Source organism: Equus asinus, chromosome 15 (genome assembly GCF_041296235.1).
Source record: "Equus asinus isolate D_3611 breed Donkey chromosome 15, EquAss-T2T_v2, whole genome shotgun sequence".
Lineage (NCBI taxonomy): Eukaryota > Metazoa > Chordata > Mammalia > Perissodactyla > Equidae > Equus > Equus asinus.
The window spans coordinates 4,631,475-4,658,140 of NC_091804.1; the positions used below are offsets into that span (position 1 = coordinate 4,631,475).

The window sequence follows — 26,666 nt, forward strand, 5'->3', positions numbered from 1 at the left end:
CTGATCATAGTCGACTTTTCCCTGGCCCCTTCCTCCACACATAAACTAAACCTCCATCACCTTTCATTTCTTCCATTTTGTTCCTATATTCGCCTGCATGACAGTTACTCCACTAACTGAATATTACACTGGGACATCAATGTGGCCTGGGACTCTACCAGACATCCAGGGACATATGGTCACCCTATCTAGTAAGGGGTCAGCAATTGTCAATGTATTTGCCCCTCTTGGGAAGGATATTTCCATTATAATCCAGGCTTCCTGGCAATTACACTTTAGCCTAAGGATTTTTGCTGGACTGGGAAATGCTGGTAGAACAAACCAACAAACATCTATCTTTTATTATCCGAATGACATTGACACTTACCCAACAAAAGCAATTAAAACCCACAGCCAGACTGACCCATGAGAGCAACTACCACCACCAGGAGGAGCTCACAGGCCAAGGCCGGGACTGACCTGCATAATTAAGGTTTCAACAAAACGGAAAAAAAAATGTATCACGATGTTTGCATGTTAATAAGCACTGAGAAGCTGTCATGTTTTCTTTTTCTTGCTTTTCACAACAAAATTGGATGAACTTTTATACAGAAATCTGTATTATTCAGTGGGCAAAGTGGGGAAGGAGTTTACACAGGAAGAGAGAGAGGATTAGAGAGGCATTTTATAATGGATGAAAATACGAGAAACAGTGCATCTTTCTTGCATTGTCGTTACAGAGCAGAGGCTCTAACATTACGATACCTTCAATCCCAATCAGATTAATATGGAGATGTCAGGCACCGTGTCAGACTGGTGGGGGCAGTACTGGGGGGAAGGGAGCGATTTGCTGTGACAGTTTGATGGATCCTGACAGGGCTGCCAGCTCTTCAAGGAAGGCTAGGGCTGCGACGGGCGCTTGAAGACAAGCGCAGGGAGCCCCTGCCACAGTCCGACTCCCGCTTGCAGATCTGTCCCCCGCCCCACTCTCCATCCCAAGAAAGCCTAGAATGTGGAAAACTGACTAGGATACAAATTTTTTTTCTGTAAGATATATGCAAATTTCAAAATGTGGTTTATTTAATCAGCCCAATACAAAATGGTGATTAATTAAAAAACTTAATGGATACGGATTCTGAAATTTGTTACAGATTTAAGTTAAAACAGGTACATGGGTGGAACTTGAAAAAGTATCCAGTTACACTGAACGAAATCCAAAGATCACCAAACAAATTGTGTCAAGGGTGTTATAACTTTAAATGTGTATTTTTGTCTCTTGTTCCTACAGCAGAGATCTACACTTCTTTTTATTGAAAACAGTCTCAGAATGTTTTAAATGCATAAGTAAAATATAGAGAATTACAAAGGGAACCAATACCTTGAAATGCAATTATCAAAACATTAAAGAACAAATGTGTGATATAGTAATATGCATACTTCTTTATTAGTGCATTAAATAACAGGATCTTGTGAGCTTAGTCATCTCCATAATTTTGAGGTAGTGATGAGCATAAACGATACTTTGATATTTCTGCAACAACTTTAACATGATGTGAAAATATCTGATTTCTGCTGATGACAAAGTCAAAGGTACTATTGATACTATTGTGGTTTGTTGTCTACATTCATAATTAAAGGAAATGCCAAGTTTCAGTCAGAGATTTGTGAAAATGATATAATTCTTTTCCCGTTCAAGTTCATGGACCCTCTTGAATTCCATCTATGGACCTCTTGGGGGTCCATAGACCCCAGATTCAGAACCAATGTATTTCTCACGAGCCAACATTTACTGTGTTAATTGTCTGCCTGCTTGTTCCACAACAGGAGCCTAAGCCCTCTCACCAAGGCCAGTGGAGGCCATCTTGGAAACACTACCCATCGTCTTCTTCCCATAACAGGGCCATGGTGACCAATCGCAGATCCTGAGCACCTCTCCACATCAGAGCAGCCTTACCAATCAAAAATCTCTGGAAAGTCCAACCATTTCACTGTGGCTGTGGAGTAAAACAACATTGTTCACATAGGTAATTCCTTCTGGAATAACTGTTGAGCCTGGAGATTCCACGGTTTCTCAATTCTTGATCAGAAGCTCTGACAGAAAAGTCTTCCCGGCTCTGAGTTTCTGAAAAAGAAAGAAATGGATATCTTTTTCCTCAAAATTTCTTTTATTCAAAAAAAATTTTAATTAATATCATTAAGGAAACAAACAAAATTGGACTATCTTGAGAGGCATGCTGGAATGTGTCTTCAGGGTCAAAAAAAAAAAATTGCTGTGGGTTCAAATTCCAGTCAGCTAATTACTAAATATGACCCTGAGTAAGTATTTAATCTTGCCAGGCCTCAGTTTCCACAGAAGTAAAGTGTAGACAGCAGCACGTACCCCAGAGCGGTGCTGCAGTGAGCTGTTTGCAGACTCTTAGAACAGTGCCTTCCGCACAGCGGTCAGTGAAGCAGATGCCACTCTCGCTCTCTCCAAACTATCGTTCGGCCTGCTCTCTTTTGTTATGCGGCTCCTTCTAGGAACTGTACAGACGTCAATTTCCTCATCAGAAAAATGCTGTGCTGCACTCTTGAAATTTCTTATGAAAATGTTAATTTGAAAAACATATATCTGATAAGTGGTTAATATCCAAAATATATAAAGGACTCATACAAATCGACAACAAAAAAACAAACAATCCAATTAAAAAACAGGCAGAGGATTTGAGTAGACATTTTACCACAGAAGATATACAAATGGCCAACAGGCACATGAAAAGATGTTCAACATCACTAATTATTAAAAATGCAGATCAAAACAACAGTGAGATATCACCTCATGCCCATCAGAATGGCTATTAATAAAAAGACAAGAAATAACAAACGTCAGAGAGGATGTGGAGAAAAGGAAACTCCTCTACACTGTTGGTAGGAATATAAATTGGTGCAGCCACTATGGAAAACAGTATGGAGATTCCTCAAAACATTAAACATAGAACTACCATATGATCCAGCCATTCCACGTCTGGGTATTTATCCAAAGAACATGAAAACACTAATTTGAAAAGATATATGCAAACCTGTGTTCACTGCAGCATTATTCACAACAACTAAGACTTGGAAACATCCTAAGTGCCCATCCATGGATGAATGGATAAAGAATATGTGGTATATATATATACAATGGAATACTACTCAGCCGTAAAAACAAAGATGAAATCATGCCGTTTGTGACAACATGGATTGACGTTAAGGGTATTATGCTAAGTGAAATAAGTCAGACAGAAGAAGACAAATATCATATTATTCCACCCATATGTGGAAGATAAAACAACGATAACAACAAACCAACACATAGATACAGACAATAGATTGGTGGTTACCAGAGGGGAAGGAGGGAGCAGAGAGAGTGAAAGGGGTAAAGGAGCACATTTGTATGGCGACAAATAAAAACTGGACTTTGTGTGGTGAATACGATGTAGCCTATACAGAAGTTGAAACACAATGATGTGCATTATATATATGTTATAAACCAATGTTGCCTCAATAAAAAAATAAAAAATAAATGTTTCTTGGCCCACATATAGAAATGGACACAAAGATCATTCTGCTCAAAGCGGTAAGCATTACTTGTTACCTTCCAAGTTCCTAACATTTCCATAGGCAGTGAGGAATGAATGAGAAAGAACATTCAAGAATATAATCAGAGTTACTATTTATTGAGCATTTATTACATGCCAGGCACTGTATTGGTCACATTGCACAGACATTGATTTGATTCTTATGCCTCCTCTGGGAGGTAAGTATAATAATTTCCGTTTGAGACACGAGGAAGCTTAGAGTCAGAGAAGTGAATGAATTTCTAGGCTCCCACAGCTGGTAAGTGGTGGAGATGGGGTTTGAACCCATGCCCTTGACCACTGGGCCTCATGTAAACTCTGCCCTGAAGAAATTTATACCCAGCCTGGGGAATAAAACTTATGTGCACAAAGGCTGGCTGTGCAACCTACCTGGGAAAACACTTAGAGGGAGGTCTGGAGGTACAGAAAATAAGATGGCTGCAGAAGAAGCAGCTCTCTTATAAGGCTTGCCCTCTGGAATCGTCTCAGCAGGATTTTAAAGCTCACATTTCTTGCGTTCTGCCAAGTGCCGGTCCATATTAGAGGGGTACTAATTTATTGGGGCAGCTTTTCCCATTTAGATCATAACAAATAGGCTTTAAAATTTTCGCAAGTGATGGTGCTCCCTTTTATATTCAGATTGACTTCTAACGATATTCTAGGGAAGTACTCAATAATAACTCTTACAGCATCTTGACGAAAAGATAATGGTATACCCATTGCATATATTTTTTTGTCACGGGTGAAAAATGCAGGCATAGAAAGGCTAATAGTGTTATCTAAGGTTTAACAGCAAATCAAATGAAATTATAGGTGTACAAGAGTTTTGCAAGAGTGGAGAACACTGTCCAAATATGAGGCATTTATTATGAAGAAGGCCGATACTCCGTAACATCTTGACCACCACACTCCAAGTACATTTTACTGACTATAACCTAGGACACCCTCTTTTCAGTGTGATTTTTCTAATTCATTCACTCATTTAACAAATACTTATATGCCTGACACCATGCTCTTGAACTAGGAACCAGAGGATACAATGGAAAAAGGTGGGGGGAAGCAGAGACTAGCTCTGCCAAGTGCTAGTAAAAATCAGAATTCAGGGTATCAGAAAATGTATACCAAGGAACATGCTGAGCTGAGAAACACTGGTTTCATTTTGCCTGTACGAGACATCAATAAATGGATATTGATTCATTGACGGGCTGAGATAGCGTCCATGATGCAAGTCGGAAGAGTTACATCATTTAAACAGATGTCAAAGGAAATTTTGGCCATAAATCACTCATGATCTTTTAATGCAATTTATCAGGAGGTGTAAGTAGTTCATAAAATATATTTTTGCCAAATAGTTTCTTCACAACTCTTCCCCTCAGAGCAATGTTTATGTGGTCACATTTGGAATCCAGTTTTTCCTTTCTAAGAATTTGAATGAGTTGTGGGGTTTTTTTTAAGTGTTATCCACCACTATCTCACGATCCAGCCAGCAACACAGGATCCTTCTATCTTTACTTGGAGACTGAACTTATCAAAAGTCTGGGCTTCTCCAGCTCACGGCCACAGAGCCCCATCCAGGCTCCAACATCTCCACCTTCAGGAAATAACGCAAAACTCGCCTCAGTACCCAGCCCTTCTTGGGTGTAGGCTCAAACAACAACCTCATCTGATTTCCTTTTTCATTTTTTCCATCCCCAACCCTCTACCTCTATCCCCATAAAACACCCCAATTCTTAAGGCCAATCTCAAGCCATCTGCTTCCCCCAGTCATCAGAATATGATGGGAAGAAGGAAGCGTTCCACTCTCCTCCTCTGATGAAGAGCAGGCTCCTTTCAAGGGCCTTTCCAGACGATGCAGCAGACACTCCACCTGAGTCAGAGACAGACACCCCTCCTTTCCCCAACCACGGTTCTGAGGGAAAAAGAGAAGAAAAATAAAGATTCTAGAATTCCACACGCTTCTCTGATCATATGAAAGGTATTGGCTAGAGTTTCGGAGAGTTGTGAAGTTAACAACTGAATAATCTCGGAAGAGCTCAGGCCAGCACTGAGGTATTCCAACAATACACATTTCTTTGGGTCCCTTAATCAAGGTCTATTGGCTTCAGCTGAAACCAGTGAGCGACTCTATTCCATACATTCCAGTAAGTCAGAGAACAACGTTCACTTCAGTGATAATCAGGCTGCTGTGAGGCCCACATCTCCTCCCAGTGGTTATTTGTAGACCAGTACTGTCCAGTAGAACTGCCTGCAATGATGAGTCCAATGTAGTAGCCATTAGTGACACGTGGCTCTTAGAGTACTTGAAATGTAGCTAGTGGACTAAGCAACTGAATTTACAGTTTTCTTTAATTTTAATTAATTTAAATTCCAACAGCCACATGAGACCAGCAGTTACCGCCTAGGCCAACACAGTCGATGCGAAGTCACAGGCAAAGTCAGGAGTTTGCCAGGGGAAAGCCTGGAATGGTGTCTACCAGCTGTACCTCTAACAGACCGCTTCTACCCTGCCTTCTCTCTGCTCTGTAGCTGGTCCATTTCTGATTTTCATCTTCCCACACAGCCATACTTTAGAAACTGTCCCTCCCCCCCATCAGAAACCAATTTCTGCAGAAAACTAAGCAAACATCCCAGAGACAATCTTGGGGTTCACAATGAAAGTTTTTTCAGAATAATTTTGTTTCCATGTCTTCTATATTACCTAACTTGACCCAAGCTAGGTAAACATTCATGCTGTAATTCATCATCTGGCCTCTCTGTCCAAGTGGAACGATTTCCAGAGCTGCGGTCCAGAGCCCTTCTAGGGACACAGGCAGAGCATTTGCCTGTGGTGTCCTGACTGCCTGATGACCAGAGTCACCAGTGAGCTCCTTCAGTGAGCTTTTCCAGGGCCCCTCCTAGACCTGATGAATCAGAATGTGCAGAGCTGGGTCCCTCACGTCTTTATATTTGATAAGCTCTTTCATGCTAGTGTAACTAGACACTTGCATTTGGGCCAGCTTTGGGGAAGTCCTGGCCTACACAATAGTGGGCATGAAATTATCACAGGAATGTCCTCCCCACTCCATCCCCAGAGCTGGTCCAGTAGGAGCTTGAGCAGAAGAGAATTTTAATGGCGTATTACACAAAATGTTGTGGTTTTAGGGGAGAAAACCATTTTCAGCTTAAACTCTTATCAGGAAGGAGTTCTTTCTCCTCTAAAGAATTTGAAACGCCCATCCCTCCATTGAGGTGTGGCAGAAAATGCTGCAGAGCAAACCAGGGAACACAGTCAAACGCTCAGTGCCCAGGTCAGAAGGTACGAGAAAGCAAGCTGCCACACAGGGGCCGCCACTCCGAGGGTTTCAAGTAGAGCAGACAGGCAGCTATGCATAAGAGATGGAGAGCAGGAGAGCATCGGCAGGACAGAAGGAGAACAACGTGGGCCCTCAAAGGACATTAGAGAAGAGGAAATCCTCCAGCCTCTGCAATTTCACCAGTTCCTTTGTGAGGAGGACCAGTAGTTTATACCACAATCTTTTAGTTGGTTATAGTTCCCGATTAGTTTCTGTATGGTAAAATGCATGTAATTCTAACTCTCTGGGTGTGGGTCCAATCGTTTACAAGTTCATTTGTCATCTTCATAAAGACTCCAAGTTAATAAAGCTTGCAAAAGGGTGCTATGTATGGCCACCAGGATTGAATGAACCATCCTCAGTGGTGACGGTCAGGATTCTGGTACGCAGAGCAAACAAGACAGAGCTGCCCACACAGAATGGTGCCGTACTTAGGCTCATTTCTCTCAGGTTATTTGAAGCCACATGTTAATTTTTTTTTTTTTTTGAGGAAGATTAGCCCTGAGCTAACATCTGCTGCCAATTCTCCTCTTTTTGCTGAGGAAGACTGGCCCTGAGCTAACATCCGTGCCCATCTTCCTCTGCTTTATATGTGGGACGCCTACCACAGCATGGCTTGCTAAACGGTACCATGTCTGCACCCAGGATCCGAACCGGTGAACCCCGGGCTGCCGAAGCGGAACATGCGAATTTAACTGCTTTGCCACCAGGCTGGTCCCCACAGTCTTAAAATTTTAAGAACTAGAGGCCAAAAATGGCACTTTTGTTTTTTAATGCTTCTTTTCCCTGCTTCCCTTTATCTTTCTATGTCAAAGACTAAAATATCTGCCCAAACTCTGCTGGCTCCCTCTTTTCCCTCCTCTGCAAAGACTTTCTCGAGGGAGTGGTGAGCCGAGTCTTCCAGAGCTTTCCGTTGCAAGTGTGGGTTAGGAGAAAAAGCATAACATCACCCACACCGGTGGTGGGGAGGGGGCAAACAAGCTAATGAGGTGGGGCAATGGTATAGCCACAGCAATTTGTTTTAGATTTTCTTCGGTCTGTACGAATTGAGGCTGAAATAGAAAACTGTGTCATTTCCCTCGAATGGGGGTGGATATTAGAGACACGATCTCCTGATTGCATTGAGTGTCCTATAATTCGAGGACTGTCTCTTTATTCCCCCACTAGAAATTTCTTGGGATTTTCTGGAAGTGGAAGCCTGAAACCCGAGAGCCTTCCTCTTTCACTGGATGTGCCTCTGACCTTTTTAAGAAGTTGGCGGTACCAGAAATGGAGATGTGGGTAAAACAGTCAGACACAAATACTGTCCACTCTGTGACCGCACACGAACACGCTCATGGTGATTCCGCGCTCTTGTTTTCTGCTGTTGAACAATTCTGTTCTTGCCGTATTATGTTTCTACGCCTCTGTTATTAGATGCATCTGCTCAGACAAGTTTGCTATCATTTATCTCACTTACAGTAACATCGAGCACACCATTAGTGTTGCTGAGAATAACCCCGGCTCCATGAAGATGCCTTAATAGTTTTGAAGGAAAGCCACCCAAATTACAGTGTGTGGGGGAGAGAGTTCACACCAGTCTATAAATGTGAAGATCTTCAAGCATTGTGCTGCATTCTTTTTTATTCATTTCCCCTGGAGTAGGTTAAACCTCTTGAATTAAGATTCACACTCAGATGCCAATGGGAATGAAGTGTGTGTGGAAACCAATACTTTTACTCGAATGTGTTTATTGCTTAAGTGTCATTTCTGCCTTCATCTCTTTCATTGCCTTTTTGAGCTTTCAAAAAGGAATCTGATATTTACGATTATTTTATCATTTCTCCCAAACGTGTGGTATTTGAGCCTGCTGGCAGCCATGACAAGTTTTTTCTTTCTTTTTTAAAGCTATTGCTCTAGTTAATTTGTAAGATAATGGTTATGGAAGCTTTAGCTGATTTCTGATTTTTTTTTAACAATTAAGTGATGCTATATAATTGCCTTCAGTTCCAACAGTAAATAGAACTTACATTGCTTTTTAGAATTCTGCACACGTCTCTAAGCCTGTGACACCAAACCCCACTGTCATTCCCTCCTGAGTTGGTACCTTGCAGAGGCAGGAGAGCCTTGTGGCCAATGGTAGAACCGCAGGCTGGATTTCTACGTCCGCAATGACTCTGCGCTTGTGCGCCCCCTTCTGGCTCAGTTCGTGGTAACAGCTGTTGGGGAACTAGGTCTGAGGAAACGGGTGCTCTGATGGAAAGCAGAACAGAGTGAAGAGGGGAAAATGTCTCCTACCATCTAAGCACTACGGACCTTGACTCACCGCCAAACGGGCAAGAATAAACACTTTCATAGAAATTTCCTGACTTTCAGTTGACTGTCCCGGGAAGTTAGTTTCCTGTGCTTTGAAATCAACTGTTCATAGAGCTGTTTTATCATTTATTGTAATAGAGGCTCCAAGCAGGACACTTGGGCCTGGGGGAGCTGTGTGTGTGTCTGTGTGTGTGATTTAGTCCTGTTTCCCCATTTCCATCAGATCTCCCATTTTTTAAAAATATGGGCAGCTGGCATTTCCCCAAACTTATATAAGATGTCATATAAATGTGCCTTTGGGGCCAGCCTGGTGGCGCAGCGGTTAAGTGCGTATGTTCTGCTTCGGTGGCCCGAGGTTCACTGGTTCAGATCCCGGGTGCGGACACGGTACCACTTGGCAAGCCATGCTGTGGTAGGCGTCCCACATATAAAGCAGAGGAAGATGGGCACGGATGCTAGCTCAGGGTCAGTCTTCCTCAGCAAAAAGAGGAAGATTGACAGCAGATGTTAGCTCAGGGCTAAGCTTCCTCAAGAAAAAAAATTTTTTTTTTTTAAAGTGCTTTCAAGGCCCCCACCTCCACTGCTGCCACCTCCAGTCAGATGACTGCTTCTACACAGAACTGCGGACTACCACCCCGTTTATAGAGTATTGAGATGTATCTGTTTATCTGTCTAGTTATGTATAATGAAAATATTACCAAATGGTGATGCTGGAATTTTCTTGTGTCTCCAAAACATGGCTCATTTTCCATGACAGCCACACCCTGGTAACCAGCCAATTCTCTAAGTATGAACCGCCCACCTGCAGGTAGCAGGCCGAAGCCCAAGTTGTGTTCAGCTCTGGATTCCAGTATTCCTGGATACATCTGGAGATGCGCAGGCCGACCCAGCAGGCACACATCGGCCGTGTAAGTCACTGTTCCTTTGGGGCTGAGACCTCAGACTGTCACGATAGGAAAAGAGGAAGAATCTCCTTGGATTGGGACAGAACCAATATGGTTTCTGGAGCTTGGTCAGCATGGGCTCCAGAGAAGCAGCAGTGCCCACTGCCCTGGCAGCGAGGGCCGTGCTGTGGTGGCCTTCCGCATCTACTCCACGGCCGCACTCAGTTCATGCCACCACTGTGTCCTCTGCACCCTAACAACAGTCTCCCAACTGCTCTTGGCCCTTTGTCCTTCTCTCAGCCTGAAATACCACTCTGACTCAGAGTTCCTCCAAATCCCTCACTGATCATCTTATCTTTTGGATTACAACTTTTCAAAGGTTTCCATTGCTTTTGGAATAAAGACTAAAAGCCTCAACACAGCTTCCAAGGCTAGTGGGGCCTCTGATCTATCTTCCAATCAACCTCGAGTCCAAAGAGCCTCCTCCGTTCACACTGCTTACTTTGTGAGCGTGTCTAACATCGACTCTAAGCTCCCTAAGCGTCACTGCATCCACAGTGCCTCGCTCAGAGCCTGGTGTGGTATAGGTTATCAATGAGTGTAACTATTTACTGAAGAACTCAGTGAAGAACTCAGGTGGTGGCATGCACAGCTTCAGCAGCAGTGGGAGGCGGTGCCAAGAACGGGTAGCAACAGCCTCTTCGGGACTTCGAGGAAAGCGCTCCCTTGGCAGAAACACAGTGATAGCAGCCAGCTTGTCTACTCTCGTAGCTTCTTTGGCAGCAAAATAGTCAACCACAGCCATCGCCAAATGAGGTCAGAGCAGAGATGAAGGACAATGTCGGGCACCATGCTCTAACTGGGAGAATTTGATGGTGAGCAGAGCTGAGACGCTTCCCAGACTTGTGCTGAGAAATGTTGGGAGGACTGGAGTTCCAGAAATTTCCCTGGAAAAGGCTAGAGCTTCAAGAAATGTGTTTTCTCTTCTCATTATTACTCGCCAAGAGTTTAGGAGTAGGCACGTCAAGTTACCAAGCAACAGGTATCTTTTCGGTACTAGAACATGGGGAGAGGAGCACAGCAGGTCAAAGGATGCATAACAAAGACTCAATGAGCTTCAAGGGTTTTGCCACCACTGATCCCCGGGATGCCTCCACCAGGCCTGCTTTGAGCCCTTGAGATTTCGTCTCATCTGATTGCACTTCCTCTAAGCAAATACTAGAGGCATAAAAACACTCACCGCTTCAAAACATGGCTTAAATGTATCTTAACACTCTTTATAAATCTATGTTTCTAGGACATTACAGGATCTTTTAAATGTGTTTTCTTAGAGAACTTTCGTCATTTAAATGCCACGGTAACCTTGGGGGGAGTAGGGATATCTGTGGGTTTACTTCACATGCGTGTATCATGACAGCAGCAGTGAGTCATCTGAAGCCTCAGAAACCTTGCAAGAGTCCAGTGTACACCCTTATGTTACATCAACCTCATTCAGATTTCCTAGGGAGTTTAGTAAGATTCTCTGCGCCATAATCAGAGACAGAAGAAAGAGGGCAATATGGGTTCCTCCAATGGGTTTGCTCCAAACGCCACCAGTGTAGACACTGGAAAATACCATGTCACTGCTCCTAGAGCTGCCCTAGGTGAACCCCTGTGCTTGGGGCCTGCTGGAGCTTCTCCTTCTCCCTGCAAACATGACAGCCTCAGCAGCGGCCCTGCACTTCCCGGAGCCTTGTAAGAAGAGGAGCCACCCCTGCTTCTCCTGCTGCCAGCTCCAGTCAATTCCAGAATCGCGCAGGTCACTACATGTGCCCTAGGCACCAAGAAAACCCTAGGCACCAGGTGCCTGCCCCCGAGAAAACCCGAGATGACCAGGAGGCTGTAATCTCTTACACCAATCTAACCAAACTATTTAAGAGAAAAACAGAAAGAGAAGCAAAAGATGAGCAATTTGAAGGCCTTTCCAATCTTAGGAAGGAAGTTTCTGTCTACTCTAAAGAGTCATATTGCTATTCTTTCTATTAACATGTAATAACATATAATACATGGAAAATATAACATACAATAACATATCATAATTTATAAACAGTACAAATGCTTTATATATGTAAATTTATGTCTTTATACATTTATATATATTTTATACAAATATAAAATGATTTATAAACATTATGACTATCCCCTTAGAACATCAAGCTCAACATGCCAAACACTCTCATGACCTTCCGCTTCCGAACACACACTCCACCCTCAACTGTCGGATTCCAGTGAATGGCATGACCCATGTCCCAGCAAGAGGCTTGGAAATTGCACTTGATTTGTTTCTTGCCTCTTTTATCCCATCTGTCCTGTGTATAAATCCTCCAGATCTCACTCATCCACCTGCTTTTTCCCATTCCCTCTGCCATCTCCTAGAAATGCACAGGAGGAGATGGATTTCAAACCTGATCCATTAAAAATGCATCCTAATGGATATTCCTGAATTCAGTCTTTCCCTCTTGTATATGTCTGCACAAAACCACCAGATTAATTTAGCATAGCTCCTCTGTGATTCGGTCAGGCTCCCCCTTCAAAAACTTTCAATAGCTTCTCATTGTCGACTCAATATTAACTCCAATCCCTTTGCAGATTGGGTTTGCAAGACTCTTTGCAGACTGGCCACAACCTGTCTTTCTAATCCCTACGCTCTAAACGAATCTCATTACTTCCCAGATCTGAGCCTTTCCCTTTGCAGTCTTATCTCCCCCTGATGGTAGACACCACATTGTAACTGAGAGCGCTTATGGCTCACCACCTCTAGATACCTACTGGCCAGGAGGTTCTTTACGTTTAGCTAAAGTAACCATTCCTCCAAGCAACTCCCTTGATGTCTCAGCATGAACTGCTTCCTTTGAACTCCTCAGTGGTGCCCTCTGATGGTCTTTGCGTGCCTGCCTCTCTTCGTAGAGAAGAGTCACCTTCAAGGTTCAGGGCCACAGTTTTATGTTTCCAGCATCATTATCCCTAGATCTTACTCAGGAGGCACTCACTGTCTTAATAATTGTTTGCTGAAAGGAAGAATAGTCAGTAGGCAATGCTCTGTGGTTTGAGAATCTTCCTTTCATCCCAAGAGCCAACAAAAGGGCACACCTCCAAATGGCAATGCCATCCACACAAAGGCAGGTGAATATCCTAATCCACAAATGCCCTTATGCACTGAACTAAAATGACCTCACTGGGAAAGTGAAAAGCCACATTTCCTTTCTTAGTTTTCCCCCACCCAAGAAGCTAAGTGACAAAGGCCAAGGATAAGAATAAGCAGTTTTCTAAGCTCATGAAGAAAAGTTGTAGATTGCCATGTTCAGGAAGTTCAGATGGGAAAAATATTGACTACCTTTCTGTAATAATCATTCCCCACATTTCAGAAAGTTCTTATTCAAAATGGGTCTTGTGGACATTACCCTGCTTTTATTTCAGACAAATACTTGGGTTTTATTCCCTTTGGTTAAAAATAATGATAATAATGAACCAGAAATGATAATTCAGAGCAATTATTTTTGCAGTAGGAAATCTTTTTTCCTAACATAGTTCCATTGGGAAAAAAATCTCTGTATGTATAGCAGTCTTTGCCTGCACTCTTAGTTTCCATTTCTGTTGCTGTTAACACTGATTTCCAGGAATTCTTTCACCAACTGGAGGACAGTCAGCCAGGATTCAACAGAACCCTACTTTAAATATGGTGCTTGGATCCACAACCACCCTTTCTTCATAAAGGTGATTATCCCACCAATCCGTCCTATGATGTCCTGGATGCACCTGGAAGGAGCGCTCTGGGCCCGTAATGTCAAGACCCCATTGGAGGGGTCAGCATTGATGTAGAAGCCATTCTTGTGGACGAATCATCTCTGCCTGCTGCCAACCCCTCCTGATATGAAGGTTGATGGACACTCAGATCAAACCCAAGGAAATGAGTTTTTGCTCTCTCCCCATCTCTCACTTCCTCCCTGGGTTTTCCTGCAATAGAAATCTCAACTGGGATTTCTATTAATTTAAAAACTCTCAAGACAAGATGAAGACTCAGAGATTTCTTAGTTCACTTCTTGCCTCTTGGTCCAACTGCTTTTAATCCATCTGAAAGGTGGCTCTACGGACAGCTGTGAAGGATCTCCATAGACACCAACAGTAACTTTCCCTTATGCTTTGTTTTGGTTTATTTCTGATCTGAGGGCTTTTTAAACCTTGTTACTTACTTGTTTGACTGTCTTCACCTTCTGGCACTTCAGTTCTATGAGAGCAGGACTTTGTCTCAGCCACTGCTGTGTCCCCAGCACCTAGAACAGTGCCTGGCATACAGTAGGTGCTTAATAAATACTTGCTGACTGATCATAGTCAAAGTAAAGAAGCATCAGATTTTCCTGATATTTTTGCACAAGATATGGAACAGTGCAAAATGACTGAATTAAGTACAAAAGTGTGTGTGTGTGTATATATATATGTATGTATGTATGTAGGAAGAGAGAGAGAGGGAAAGGCCAGAAGAATATGACTTACAGACCTGTGCCAGTTGTGAGCAGTAAGCAAAGTCAGTCTGTGACAAAGAAACCCAACCACCCAGACAAAGCCTTTAGACCAGTGTTTGCCCAACTTCACGCACACTGGAATCCCTGCAGATCTTGTTGGGATGCAGATTCTGTAGGGGGAGTGCTCCAAATTCTGCATTTCTACCAGGGTCATAGGGGATGTCAGTGCCGCTGGTCTGTGGACCTCATTTTGAGTAGTGAGGCTATAGAAAACCAAAGGATGTTTAAAATAATTGAATCCCTCATTTTGCCTGGAGGACAGAACACTGACCAGATAACAAAGTTGGTATTTTTTTCTTTTTCTTTTTTGCCAGATATCCTAACGTCAGAAAGTACACAATCACATAATCATAACAGAAATTATTCAAAATATGGAAATAAGCAGCTCAGTAGTTGGCAGGCTGCTTAACACACCGGGAAAAAATTAGGGTTTGAAAAATTATATGGAAGTAATTTCATATCCATTAGATGTTTCAGCCTATTTCTTTATGACCGCTGATGTAAAACAAATATACTCAGAGTCATCTGGAAGGGAATCTCGAATCTTCACACATAGTATTCCATTGCTTCAGAGATGTCTGGAAGAGGAAGAGAAAGGAATCACAGACCGAGAGCGACTCGCCGTCAAATCTGCTCCACACAGAGTTCTCCAGTTCCTTTGCTGGTGCAGCTCACGGCCAATTTGCCTCTTTGTGGGAAATATAAGATGTATTCATCCTTTAAGCTATTTACTGTAGCTAAAATGACGCTCGGCCCTCCAGATGTTCGGGTAACGGAGAGTTAGAGAGAGGGACAAAGGAGAACAGTCTGCAGCGGAGACACTGAGAGCTCCATTCATTGGAGAAGACCCGCCGACTTCCACGTCCAGCCCAGCGATTTATTCTCAGGTCACCAGACTGTTGAAGGCGGCTTCCCCACTGCTGGATGGTCCAGGCAGGAGAAAACAGAACAGAAGGGAGTGGGCACCTCTGGTAGCCTCTGTGGTGCTCATCCCTTGCCCGGCCACAGAAGGGACACTCTTGAGTATGAGGTCACTCAAAGCTGTGGCTTGCTTTCCAGCCCGACCCCTGTGATGGCCATGACCTTATTTCCTTCCCCTACCCAGCCCCCTTTTCTGAAGAATGGGGACCCTCACCCTCCTAGTGTCTTGAAAACTCAGGCAGAGGCCCCAGAGGATGAAAACAAATATAAAACCTCTTCTGGTTTCCCTCTCTGGAGCTCTCTGTCCGGGGAGAAGGAAGTTATTTTGTTAAAGCTCATCTATTGTTTGCCCATCTGACAGGTGAAAATGAAACACAGGCAGGTGACTCCGGAGAAAATGAAAGTGGGCTCCAATTCCTCTCTTGGTAAACACAGCCCACCATCAGACGTCACACATGGGGTTATTGTTCTCCATCTTCTGGTCACCTAAGAGGGTCGTCCAAACTGCTCCTTCACATGTTTACACACTCATAATCCTGCGGGCACAGACACACTCACATATACATATCTGCACACTCACGCCCCTGTACACACATTCCCTCCCACACATTCACTTTGACACACATCCTACGCACACACACAGACTGTGGAATAACAACCACCCCCCAAAAAACCACCATACTCTCAAATCCAATAATGTCCAACCGGGGCCCCCAACACAAAAATGCCCCATCTAGTTCCCCACTTCCATAGTGGACTGTTTTCCTAGTTAGTACCATGCAGAAGGCTATTCTAGGATGGAAACTTAGAAAATCCTAAGAAAATTTTTAAACAACTTCACTGTTCTGCACCCCTTAAGCTACTTTGGATTCTGTTTGCCCTCAAGAGCCCTGCCTCACCTGGAGCACAAGTTCGCCTCCTCGTACCCCCATCTCTTCCCCTGCGCCCACCTCCTTCTTGGTAACTTTCACATTCCGGGAACATCATTGCGTTCTTGCTCTTCCCATGGACTGGCATCCTATCCTTGCAGCTGGCAGATGTCCCCAGTGCCAACCCCATGCCTGGATGTCTGAATAGTGCCTGCTTGCATGGCCTGCTCTGTGTGCACATCAGTCCCCATCATCTGGACCCACGGTCACCTCTTGAGGGACGTCCCCAACCCCACTGGTTGCCTAGGTGACTGCAGGTTGCCTAGCACCATATTTTACCAGCCAGATGGGCTTCCTGTCATTGGCCGTACTGCGTCTATTACTACCCTTCAACACCTGGACCACCAGATTCCATCTCCCAGGCTACCCCTGCCTCCATTCTGGCATCCATCTATGTCAGGAGATAAAATTCTTAGATAAATAACAATAAGATAATCCATTCTAACAACTTATTCAGCTATGTATAATAACGCTGCTGTATTATTTGAACCAAGCGATGTCACCTACCAAGAAATGGATCACCAAAGGTGCCCCTCAATTTCCTTTTGCAAATTTTCATTCCTTTTCCTGACATTCGACTACAACAAAGCTCATAGGCTTCTCATGATAAAGCGGATGTGACAAAAGGCGCAAAGGCATTTCTAAGAAAAGGAAAAGAACTCTAACTTCTTAACTAAGCAAATTAAGAAGATATTTTAAATCAATCTAGTAGTTATTTCAAAGAAATAACACTCAATACTAAAATTGTCACATCGCAAAATAGGAACTAGCCACTAAAAATAAACTTTTAATTGAAGAAAAGTATATATATTTACAAAATAGAAAACAAAGCTATCAATTGCTTCTACTAGAAAATATATGGTTTGTTGATCTGTTTCTGTGAATCTGAGTTATTGTCTGAAGCTGAGTGCGTGAAGTTTTTACCTAACCCTTTTGAATCCACTCTTTGACTTTCACCGTGAAAATAACAAGTTCAGGTGCTCAGCAACGTAGGCACGTGTTTGGGCCAGTTGCATCAGAAAGGAAGTGACTTATTTGGAGAGAAGGAAGAAAGCCAGGTGAATATCAACAGTCCTAGACAGCAGGAACTTGGCGGAGAGGAAAACACGGCAGCGGGGAGGCAGACAAGGGACAGGGAGAGGCTTCACCACTTAATGACACTGGGGGCTTTCCACCCATGTCCTTCCTCCCCCTCAAGGCTGGGGGGCCACTGAATACATCTGCCATATAGCAAAGAATATCACCCCTCTGGGAGCAGGAGGTTCAAACTGTCCAGGAATTTTACATTTAAAAAAATTATAGGGGCCGGCCCGGGGGCGCAGCGGTTAAGTGTGCACATTCTGCTTCTGCGGCCGGAGTTCACTAGTTCGGATCCCGGATGCGGACATGGCACCGCTTGGCACACCATGCTGTGGTAGGCATCCCACATATAAAGTAGAGGAAGATGGGCATGGATGTTAGCTCAGGGCCAGTCTTCCTCAGCAAAAAGAGGAGGATTGGCAGCAGATGTTAGCTCAGGGTTAATCTTCCTCAAAAAAATTAATTAATTAAATTAAATTAAAAAATAAAAAAATTATAAATGTACCTTCTGGTGTAAAATGCTTCCATATTTCTACAATGATTAGAGAGACTAGTGCACTGAAAATTGTTTGGGGTATTTAAACAAAAAACTCTAAACTCTCTGGTCCTGGCTGGCAGCTCTCGTGGACAAAAAGGCTGAGTGGAACTGCGTTGTCCCCTCCCCCTGGACGTCTGAGCAGAGTCCACTACCCTGTTCCTCGACCAGAGTTTATCAACCTGCCCAGTGCCTGGAATGGCTGCCTCCTCCAGAACTCAGGCACCATGACTAAACCATGTGTTTCTTCTCAGCTTCCTTTACCGGAGGCATGAAATGAGTGCCTCTTCTGCTCTTTCCAGCTTAATAGGGCGGGGTGATCTTGAACCTGCACAAAGCATCTGAGAACCTTCCAAAGGTATGGAGTTGTTAAACGGAAGCTCCCACCCATCAACCTCCCACTCCCACTTTCTGGGGCCTCTTACCCAGAAAGCCCCCTACTCGTTTCTGGGGGAGCACACCTGACATTACAAGCTGCCAAAGTGGCTAGAGGACGGCTGAAGCTATCTTCTTAACCTGCGAAATATGCCAAGTCCAGGCAGGAAGTTTTCCGCATGTATAGGAGTGATTCTTTTTCCTCCTTCTCTTTCTTCCAGCAGTGGTTCCGAATTTTTTGTCCATCGCCAATTCATTTGGATAACCTCATAAAGTTCCCAGGCCTCTCCCTAGAGATCGCGCCTGGGCAACACGCAGAGCGCGTGTTGCAGGCTCCATGATGCCCAGCCTTGGATCCCACAGGCCCCAGGTGGAGAGTCCCTGCTCTTTGTCATCACTGTTGGAAGATGTGGCACCTCTGTCAACCTGGTCTAGGGAGGCCGCCTTGGGACCAAGTAGAAGCTGTGTCATCCTGCCGTGCTGCCTCTGCTGGTTGTGATGGGGACCTTCTCAGACCAAAGGGGGAATTCTGGATTGATGGGGGAAATACAAACGTGATTACGTGGTGGCTATTTGGGGACAAGAAGGAACTTCAGCCAGAGAGGAAAGATCTCAGAACCTTTCAGAATTCCACTGTCTAGTACATTGCTTTTTCTTTTTTTATGAAGACACTTGACACCATCTAATGACAGAGAGACATGTCTGTGTCTATCCAGCACCTCTGCAAGCCAGGGCCCAGGGCAGCCCATCCCAGGTTGCATGATTACTTTGCTGCACACTTTGGGCAGGGGAGTCATTCTTTCCAGCACAACAAACGAGCAACTCCAGTTGCGAAAACAAGTAACGTTACAAACACAACCCATAAGTCAGGTCAGACAACGCGCGCAGAAATGGCCTCCTCGGGAGCTCTCCTTAGTGGAGGGGGGATTCTCAGAAACTTCCTATGGAGTACACAACAATGACGCCTCTTCCTTCCGTTGGCCCTCTTAGAGGGTCATTTGAGGAACATCAAGGATCCCAGTCGGGAGAGGACAGAGCTTTCCCAGCTGGGGAGGAGCCACCCAGCAGAAGAGACGGCTGCCCTGCGGCTGCAGGAGGCAGGGAGTCAAGAGCGAGCATGGAGGGGCTGTCAGGGAAAAGGAGTAATGACTCGAATAACATCTGCCACTTAGTAAATGTCCACCATGGGGCAGGCCTGCCACTGGCTCTAAAAGCCTTTGGACATAAAAGAAGGGGAGGTGAGGACAGTGAGACGCTGGAGGAAAGTCTGAGCTGACCACCATGCGGGCCTCTGAGCTGGGAGTCCAGGCACAGCTCCTGCTCCTGACCTCTCCAGGAACAAGGGGAACATTCCGGCGCCTTCAAATAGGCGAGTCTGAGCAGGGAGGAGCCTTTCGCACCTTCACGAGGCCAGGCGGCACAAGAACATTTTTGCAGTTTTGGAAGGTGAATTATTCCCAGTTCCATGATATCTTTGAGAAATGTCTAAAATGAGAAGGCTAAAACCTTGCTAATTTTCAAAATTCATACTGATGGAATATTATCTTAATACCTTGTATCAGATCTTGCGAGGTTTGGGGCTGTAATAATAAAGTGACAGCCAAAGACTGAGGCAGCGCCAGGCGTGCCCAGGCCAGGCCTGCTCTGGGGACATGTGCTGTCCCCCCCCACCCCTAAACAAGGCCAGCATCACTGGGGACATGCCTGTAACTTTCTGTTCAGTCCAGGGGTCTGAGGCTTCCTCACCCTCCAGACAGTGCTCCTAACTCCCATGCGGTCTGGAAACCTTCATAGAATGACCCAGTGTTGATGGATGATGTTTTCTTCTAGTGGGGGAGGGGAAGCTCAAGAAATATTATGTCTAAACACGTATCTAAATGCACAACAAATGCTCCATTTAATCAAGATAAAGCACCTGAAATCAAAGCCCAGAAAATGGCAGAGGGAAGGGGCACATTTTTGCTCATCATAAAACAGAAACGAGATTTTTTTAAATCATTTCTTTAATGTGCAAAATGCACATGAAATGTAAGCTGTAACACAGACATCCTCAAATTCTTCTGAAGCCCCAGTTCTACAAGGAAACATCCTGGGTGAGCCCACCCATCTCTCTCCTCCCTGATGTATGACGCCATCCCCCGAGTGGGGCGTCATCTGCACGCTCCTTAGCTCAGTTTCCCGCTCCAGCTGCAGCATAAGCTCCTCAGGTAGAGGGGCTCTATTTCGTCTTTTCTCTTGTCTTTAGCAGTGTTAGACGTTGTTTTTCTTCTCTTGTAATATACTCTCCTTATAGTAATACATTCTTGCAAGACTTGTTTCACTCAAAAACTACAGTGCTCTAACGCGGCACCTCGTAAGCACGCCATCCCTGCAGATCGGCCTGAAGGGGGAAGAAGGAGTGTCTGGGATGGTGGGCTCTCTGACAGGGGTCTACATTCTCTCATTCAAGGAAGGCTGGGTTCGGAATCAAGAGATCCAGGTTCAGCTCCCAGATCTATCATTTACAAGTCATGTGACCTCATGCCTCAGTTTCCCTACCTGTAAGATGGAAATGTAATAACTGTCCTATGTGCCTCATAGGACTATCACAAAACTCAAATAATTTCCTGTGAAAAGTGCTCTGGGTATCATGACACTGTTCCAGGGGACTTATTGGAAAGTAGCACGTTATCCTGTTGGTATAGTTCATTCAGGGCACTGCGCCCAGCCATCACCTATTTTTAATTTACCAAGAAGAAATAAAGTGCCTGAGCTTTTAGAGCCTTATAGTGATGTGAACCAGCTGTTCTCCACCTTGTATGTTACAGCCTGGCAGCGTGGTGAAGTATTTCATATCCCGGAATTCCAGACATTAACTACTGAGAATCAGGGAGGAGAGAGGGGGGCGCCACCTGGAAAGAGGAATTCAGGGTCAGGAATCCAGCCAGACAGGAAGCAGGCAGGACTGGACTCCAACCCTGGAAGGAGTTGGATATGAAGCTGGAATTCAGGCCTAGTCCAATGGCTGCACTGACAGCGAGAAAGGAGACCTGTGATGGGGACAACAGTGTCCTGAACGTATCATTGGGAATTCTTGTTTCCGCTCTAACGTACTGAAGGGGCTCTGGGGACCAGGTGTGAAAGGGGAGAGGGGACTTAAGACAGAACTCAGGTTATTAAAGCAGGTTATTATAACTGCCTCCCACAGAGTTTGGTCTGGTGCCTAAGGCAGGGCTGAACACTTTGACTGGGGGTGGGTTGAGAAGTAGACTTCTTTAAGAAACTTGAATCCGTGCTTCTGACAAATTTTGTTAACGAGGAACTGTCTACTAGAAATTTCCAAGCAAGGGTGCATTTCCCAAGAGGATGCAATGATTTAAATATCAGTGGAACACAGAAACCAAATTCCAGGCTTATGTTGCAAAAGCTTTGATCCTGAAAGCTTCCGGGAAGTTAAAGATATCATGAAGCGTAAAGAAAATATTTCATTTGCATATGAATATAATTGTGCCAGTTAAAGCTTGTCTATAGCTAGCAGTAGAGTGGGCTGTGTATCCATCCACTAGAGCGATTTCCATTAGCAAGTTCTAGGTAAAGAAATCTCTCCCAGAACTGCAGGTCAGTCGCTTTATGCTTCTGCTGCTTAACAAATCACCCCTACCTTAGCGGCTTAAAAGAATAACCATTTAGGGGCCGGCCCAGTGGCACCGCGGTTAAGTTCGCATGTTCCGCTTCTCTGCGGCCCGGGATTTGCCAGTTCGGATCCTGGGTGCGGTCATGGCACTGCCTGGCAAAAGCCATCTGTGGTAGGCGTCCCACATATAAAGTAGAGGAAGATGGGCATGGATGCTAGCTCAGGGCCAGTCTTCCTCAGCAAAAAGAGGAGGGTTGGCAGTAGTTAGCTCAGGGTTAATCTTCCTCAAAAAAAAAAAAAAAACCATTTATTTAGCACAGTATTCTCTGGATTGGTAATTTAGCTCAACTGAGTGGTTCCTAGGGTCTTAGCTGGACTCACTCATACATCCGTCTACACTCACTGCCATCAGCTGGGCACTCTGCAGCTGAGGGCTGACTGGCTGGTGACCAGAGCAATGGGGACACCTGGGCCACGTGTTCCTTGTCCTCCAGCAGGCTACCCCAGGCTTGTTCATGTGGAAGTTGGGTGCGGTTCCAAGGGGAATAAGAGGGGCATTCAAAACTTCTTGAGACCTCGGCTCATAACAGGCACACGATTGTTCTGCCACAGTGTACTGACCAAAGCAAGTCACAAGATCAGTCAGAGTCGAGGGCGGGAAACAGATTCCACCTTTTGAAGGGAGGAGCAGTAAAGTCACACTGAAAAGGGCATGGATACAGGGAGGGGAACAAGAGCCACGGTTTCCGGAAGCAACTTACCAGAGCCTCAACCCGCCACACATCCCAAGTTCCGGCTCAGACTCTGGACTCTGCTCCCAGGCCACGAGGAAGAACTCTACCTCAAAGCCTGGAAGCCCTCTCTCTACCTCCCTCAGTCCTCCAGGGGCTGGGTCGGAACACTTCTGGCCCACTAACCTTCCCGAGGCATTCAGAAGGTCACACCCCGTGCAGGGGGCCTTCTAGCTCTCCAGAGATGTTACTCTGCTAGAGGAGGAAACCACGGACTGGGGGCCTTACACTGCCCCCGTGCCGCACAAGTGGTCAGTACAGACAGGTCTAGCCTCACAGCCCAGGGCCCTGTGCTCTCTGCCACATTGTCGTGTGCAAAAAGTTTCTTGGCTGAATGTGAGAGAATATGGAAAGCGCCTACCCATCCCAAGCTCTATCTGTGCGTTCAGGAAATCCTCTCGGGAGGAAAAAAGTAGGGGTTATGATGGTTAATTCTATGCATCAACTTGGCCAAGCCACAATATCCAGATATTTGGTCAAACATCATTCTGATGTTTCTGAGAAGGTGTTTTGGGATGAGATTTACATGTAAATCAGTGTACTTTGAGTCAAGCAGACTGCCCTCCATAATGTGGGCGGGCCTCATCCAATAAACTGAAGGTGCTAAAGATTCACTTCCCCAGAAAAGAGAGAATTCTGCCAGCAGATCACCTTTGGACTAAAACTGCAAGTCCAGCCTGCTGGCCCACCCTGCAGATTTGGAACTTTCTAACCCTCCACAATCAAGTGAGCCAGTTTCTTAAAATCAGTCTCTCGAGCTCTCTCGCCACATCCTGTGGGCTCTGTTCCCAGAGCACCCGAAGACAGGGGTGGAAACGCTGCATGAAAGAGCCAGTTCCAGCATGGTACTCAAGATTCTGAATTAGGAAATCAGCAACTGAATCTAAAAAATGTTAACATCTGCAGTATCCTGGGTGAAATACTACTTTTTCAGTAAGTTAATGGGGGAGAGAAACAGAAAATGTGCACAAGGAGGGAAGAAGATAAGAAAAAGAGCACTTATAAATTCTGCTCTCATATATTATTCCAGTTGAATAACTGAAGCAAATAGAAGCTAGGGACATTTTATACTGATAGTCATGCTGATATGTCCTACTCGTATTTTCACTATTTTATGTTTGTTCCTTTATTACCAGAATGGTTGCTTAACTAGGATTCCTTATGACATCTTTCCCAAAGGACTCAATTGTCTTTTACTTACGTCTAAGTCAGCTGTTTTGCCAAGAACAGGGAGTCGAAGAGGAATATTTTTAAAAATAATATGACCTTATTTTCATTTAAACCATCCTGGGAACCAAGATTTAGAAACAAATGTTTAAAAAACAATAATGTAAACTGCCCTTAAATTGAAGATGTTTTTTCCCCGTTGGGTTGCAATAAAGTTGCTATAAATCTTTGGGTTGAAGCAAAGAACAGAAGATTGTCACCAAGGGAGTGACAGAAACAGAAGCCAGAAGGACGTGGTTGAGCCGGATGAGCTACCTAATTCCGAGGCCAAGGGAGCCAAGGGCGCGGAGGCCACCCTGGAACCTCGGGCCTCTGAGCAGCGCATCCCCGCGGAGCTGCTCTGCCGCGTGGTCCTCTCCAGACGGAAAGCCTGGCGGATGACGTGACTCTCTCAAACCCCTGATTAGAAGGCCTTCTGCATGGACGATTGAAAGGCCTTTTAATTCAAAAGCTCTTCAGGAGGAGTAAATAAACCTGGAGTGTCTTACCCCAGAAGCCTGATCTCTGGGAAGAAATTTTTATTTTCTGGTCCACACTGCCACCTGCTGGTTGGGCCATCTCTCTACATTAACCGTTTGCTCCGGTAGAGACGGTAGGTAATATTTCTTCTAAAATTCACATATTTGAACTGTTACTTCACTTTTTTTTCAATAATATTAAGGAAAGCACTTGACAAACCAATTTACTGAACACAAGTTACGCATGTCGACTACAAGTGTGAAGCGAAATAACATTCAAGAAGCTAAAAATAACTAGGTGACTCTAAACACCCCAAGTCTCATTTGGATAATTAGTACCTACACTTGTCGGCTGTGTGATTGCCCACTAATTATAGTTTAAGTTAAACAGGTAAATCTGATGGGTACGTGTTTGTTTGTTGACGGGGTTAACAACGCCGTCCATGAAGCATCGCCTCGTCATTCTTTTGGCGCGCCATGGTAATTAGTGAGCTGTTATGGGGTTTTTATATATGCAAATAAATATTTAATAGGAAAATGTCTCTAGCTGACAGACAACAGGTTCACGAGAAGTGGCAGTTTATCGTTAGCATGGACTGCTCCAGGGACGGTGGCTCGTATAGGTAGTCAGGAAACTGTCAACACGTGTTTGGAAAGCCACTGCAGAGGGTTTTCAGGACCAGGACGCTCATTTAGCTGCCACATACGTCATGAGTTTGCAAAGTCCTTCAAAGGTTAATCATTCCTGTCCTCCCCTTTTAGCCTTAATTTTACTCTCTTCATCACTTCTCACCACTAAATAAAGGAAAGGAAATAAGAAAGGATGAGGGACAGAAGAAGAGAGAAAAGGAAAAGAGGAAAAACACGAAGTTCCCAGGGGGGACTGTCGTACAGTTGCAGGCATTTGGGTAAGATCCCTCACCCTTCAATAGTATGTCCTGAGACACAGGGAGAACCCTGAATTTGCTCTTCTAAGAAAAAGAAAAATCACCAGAAATGCTTTCAATGAAGAGAGAGCTTCGGATATTCTCTGGTGAATAAACAGCATGACTAACACTAAGTGCAGGGGTTGCGGGGAGCAAGGATGGGGGTTTGACTGAGTCGCAGGCTCTCAAATGATCGGAAGTCAGATCTTAAGAGAGACGACTGCTTCTTCACCAGCTGCCCCTCATTTTCTGTGCCCTGGTGATAGGATCGCTAATGGAGCCTCTCCAACCCCACCCAACTAACCTGAATCCTCCCCCACTTGCACCAGCAGGCTGTGAAATATGCACAGCAGCAGCGGCCACACCTGGCCATCCAAAACTCACAGCTCCTCTGGGCAGCAGGGCGCAGTGTGTGGAGATGGGCACAAGGCTCCAGGACGCTGGACTGCGCTCCTGGCTCTGACCGAGAGTGGTTCTGAACTGGCACCGGTGTGTAAGCCGATCAGTGGGAATTATTGCTGGGTCCTCTGCTCTTACGCAGAGGGAATAAAGTAGGCTAAGCAGCTTCACCACTTTTTAAATGCCTAGAGCTTATCAAGAGGACCATATTAAAATTTTCCTTCCCCGAGGATAAAAGAAATGCACGACCATGGAAAAGGAAAGGAGAGAAGAAAAGAGAAAAAATCAGTGGAAATACAATGACTCCTCCCCCAGCTCCCCTTCGAGCGAAGGCAGCCTCCCTCTTGCCCCTTCAGCAGCTTGCCCTCGGGAAGAGCTGCCTCTGCTCTCAGTTTGCTCATTTTCTCATCACAACCCTCCATTCTTTCTTCCAGGCCCCTACTCCACGTGGCTCAGTCCAATGGACATTTTGCAAGCCTCATCCATCTTGACTTTCCAGCAGCATCTCCCCTCAGCTGCTGAGGCCCCACATGCCCCTGGCTTCCTCTTGCTTCTCTGGCCACCTCCTCATCCTTGTTTGGAAGGCTCCTCCTTCTTTACCTGACCACAGTCTGGTAGATCCTTTTCTTCCCGCTTGAAACTCTCTCCCTAAGCCTGAAGTTGTAATCCTGTCTGTATTTAGATCCCCTAGGGGCTTTTACTGTCCTCTCATCCCTGGTCTCCATCCCAGGCCAAGTAAATTAGAATCTCTGAAGAAGGCATCT

The 26,666-nt window shown here is 44.9% G+C and overlaps 2 long non-coding RNA genes across 4 annotated transcripts in view; one reads left to right on the forward strand and one right to left on the reverse strand.

The window, feature by feature from the left end:
- Positions 1–3,503, forward strand: part of LOC139040297 (uncharacterized) — a 34,969-nt gene extending 31,466 nt beyond the window's left edge. The window contains exon 3 of the long non-coding RNA XR_011494528.1: positions 1,804–3,503. This is a non-coding gene — a long non-coding RNA (uncharacterized lncRNA). The remainder of the gene's footprint in view (positions 1–1,803) is intronic.
- LOC139040296 (uncharacterized) lies at positions 1,968–26,026 on the reverse strand. Of its 3 annotated transcripts, none has more exons than XR_011494526.1 (3): positions 25,808–26,026; positions 2,360–5,487; positions 1,968–2,101 (listed from the first exon to the last, which is right to left on the reverse strand). It is a non-coding gene; the product is annotated as an uncharacterized lncRNA (long non-coding RNA). The 3 variants fall into 3 exon arrangements; XR_011494527.1 differs by having other exon boundaries at positions 2,360–2,558; positions 25,808–26,024; XR_011494525.1 differs by having other exon boundaries at positions 2,360–2,502; positions 25,808–26,019.
- Positions 26,027–26,666: the final 640 nt, after the last annotated feature.